This window comes from Nicotiana tomentosiformis, chromosome 6 (assembly GCF_000390325.3).
Source record: "Nicotiana tomentosiformis chromosome 6, ASM39032v3, whole genome shotgun sequence".
Classification (NCBI taxonomy): Eukaryota; Viridiplantae; Streptophyta; class Magnoliopsida; order Solanales; family Solanaceae; genus Nicotiana; species Nicotiana tomentosiformis.
The window spans coordinates 85,418,194-85,421,676 of NC_090817.1; positions in this window are offsets into that span (position 1 = coordinate 85,418,194).

Sequence of the window (3,483 nt, forward strand, 5' to 3'; positions counted from 1 at the left end):
TTGAGGGCGTAGATATCGGTGTGCTGTAGGATTACTCTGGGTTTTGCCACTTTGAGATCCAAAAAAGGGATTCCCTATCAGGGTCAGGTGGATCGAGTTCGAGCCTAAAGCTCGAGAAACAGTTTCCCACCCCGAGTGTGGACCCTGACCGGAAGAAGACGGTCATGTTCACAGTACCGGCAGATACTAGGATGTTATCCGGGCCAGTCGGTATGGCCAACTATCTTCGTTCCTTGGTAACCGAAGAGGACCAAGTGAAGATGAACGATGTAGGCGGGCCAAGCCTTTTCAACGAGGCTCACCAGGCGTTGTATATGGTATGTCTTCTTTTCTTTCTTTCTTAAAGGATTCTTTTGCCTTAATGATATTCTAATAATCCCTCATTCTTTGTGTTTCAGGCCTCGGTACTTCACCGTGAGAGCTTTCACCGGGCCAGGATGGAGGTGAGTCACCTCAGGTTCGAGCTCTAGGAGTAGGTCCAGCAAAATGACATGTACAAAGCTCTTTGTGAGCAAAAATATGAAGTCCTTAGGGACCACTCTGTCCTCCAAGCCGAGCTGGGAAAAGCCCAAAAGGAGGTCTCGAAGGTGAAACAGGAACACGCCCTTTTGGTTGAAAAGGTAAGAGTGTTTGAGATCAATAACGAGAGGTTAAACGCAAATGCTAACTCTGCAACCTCGCATGTCTAGGAAAAGATAACCCTGATCGACCAGCTTAGGTTTGAAATAGACGGGGTCAAATCTTCAGTTGAGGAGTTGAGGGGAAAAATGGATGTCTTGGCCTCGGAGTGGGATGCCACCAAAAAGAACATGGCATCGACCAAACTGCAGCTCCGAGTGATGAGAGAAAAAGCCGACAAATGGTCTCGGCTAAATAAGGAGCTCCAGGCACAACTTGACTCGGCCGTTACAGAATAGGACGCTCTCGGCCAGGAATACACTATGCTGAAGTCCAAATTGGAGGTGGCTTCGGGAAAGGTCTCGGTAGTCCAGGACATGCTATCTCAGTACAAGAACAATGTGGAGGTAGCCGAAGTCCATATAATAACGAAGGTTGAATACGTAAGGTAGCTATCTCGTAGAGAGACTCTTGAGGAGATCCATGCCTGGGGGATTGACCTAGTGGACGAGGTCGAAGAGTCCAAGAGGATCGAGGCTGAGGCCAAAGCGAGATACCAACCTGATGGTTCGGATAGCGAGTCGGGTTCTGACGAAGACTAGGAAGAAAAAGCCTTAAATTATTTTTGTCTTTTCTTGTGGTTGTATGCTATGTACTTTGGGGCCTTTTATAGTGCCATTGTAAATACATTTTGGTAACATATGTATATATGAAATTTCCCTTTGGTTACATGTTGTATCCTTTATTTTTCTATACTTGCTTACGTTTAAGACATAAAATATATATAACTTGTATCTCAGACTTCATAATATGCTATTAATGCCTTTGATATTGCTTAAACCGTTCGATCTCTTAGAGCCCGGGTGAGGCCAAGAATAAATAATAACTCTGAGTTGCTTTGACTTCAGAGGACCCGATAAAAAATGAAGTCTTTGTTAAAATATTTGAACGTTTTAACCGGACATAACTGTTCTTTGCCGAAGGTGGCTCTTTTTATGGTCGTAATTCAAGACAGAGTACCTTAACCGGGTCAGAAGTAATCTTTTATGGATTGAAAATGTGTAAGGACCATACTTTTTATGTACAAACTCAAACGTCTCCCAACCATTTATATGTTGTGACCGAAGCTCTAAAAGCTTCGTCCCTTAAGTTGGCCGCGAACTTTCATGTTTGGGCCCCGCTTTGTAAGCTCGGTGCCCTTAGGATTTAGTAGCCTGAATTTCCCGATCTTATTGTTGATTAGCAGTCCCCGGTTCGGGTTGGCCCGTAGACTTAGGGGTTTTGAACCCAATATTCATGCTAAGTAACTTAACGATAATATTACTTGTTAAAATGTGAACCGATGAAACACAGAAGGCAAAATTCTTTTATTACTTTGAATGCAGTATAAGTAATCGAAGGTACAAAAGCTATCCACCGTGGCGACAATAAGCTATGCGGGTATGGTTCGTTTGACCCTTACAATTAATCCTAATATTCAAGACTTGGCTTTTAATATCGAATAGGAACGCCTTCTATATTTCTGAGCTTAAGACATTGGTTCTTGACCCAGGGTGTGATGGACCCCTAGTATTTTGAGGGCTCGAATACTGTCTATCTGAACGGACGGTCCGCAGTCTCCGGTCTTAGAACGGTCTTCAAAACTAGGGTAGCATGCTTACTATTACCTCGTTAAAAACCTTGCCGTAAATTACACTTCGGGAAAAAACCGATCCAAGGAAAAAAGAGTGCAACACGTGCTTTCAAACCTGATCCTTAGATTTGACTTTGACTGAGTACCTGTACGGGTTAGTTCAAAGTGTAATAAATCACAAAGAAGATTGTGTTTTTGTCATACCTTAGTAGTAGTACCTCTTTAAGTGTGCCACATTCCTAGTTGTTGGGTAGTTATACACCATTTCCGAACTCGAGCTAGTATGAGCCTTTCTTGATTATACCTGTGACTCTGTACGGTCATTCCCAATTCGGGCCTAGTTTTCCGTCATTCGGGTTCTTGGTATGCAGTGGAACTTTCCTCAATATCAAGTCTCTGACTTGGAAGTGTCGAAGGTTTGCCCTTCAGTTGTAGTATCTCCCCATTCGTTGCTTTTGAGTCGCTAACTGGACTAGGGAGGCTTGTCGCCTTTTGTCTGCTAAATTTAAGCTTGTGGCCATGGCCTTGTCATTTGACGTCTCTGTAGCATATTGGAACCCTAAGCTCGGTTCTCCTACCTCTACAAGAATCAAAGCTTCTGCGCCGTAGACTAGAGAGAACGATGTTTCACCGGTATTCGACTTCGAAGTTGTTTGATATGCCCATAGGACCTTGGGCAAAATTTCTTTCCACTTTCGTTTTGAGTCGGTCAATCTCTTCTTCAAGTTTTGCAGTATAATTTTTTTTGTTGACTCTGCTTGACCGTTCACACTCGGGTAGTAAGGGGTGGATAGAATCTTTTTGATTTTGTGGTCTTCGAAGAACTTATTGACCTTGCCGGCGATGAACTGTCTCCCTTTGTCACACGTGATCTCAACTGGTATCCCAAACTAACATATTATATGATCCAAATAAAGTCTATGACCTCGTTTTCCTTAACTTTCTCGAATGTGTATGCTTCAACCCACTTGGAGAAGTAATCGATCATAAGTAAGATGTATTGGGCTTTATTGGTTGCCCATGGCAAAGGACCCACAATGTCCATTCCCCATTTCATCAACGGCAAAGGGGAAAGGGCCGGGTAAAGAATCTCCCCCGGTTGGCGGATAATTGGGACGTGCCTTTGATATTTGTTACACTTTTGAACAAAGTCTCTCGCATCCTTTTCCATCTTGTTCTAGTAGTAACCGACCCTGATCAATTTTCAAACCAATGATTCCACTCCTGAATGA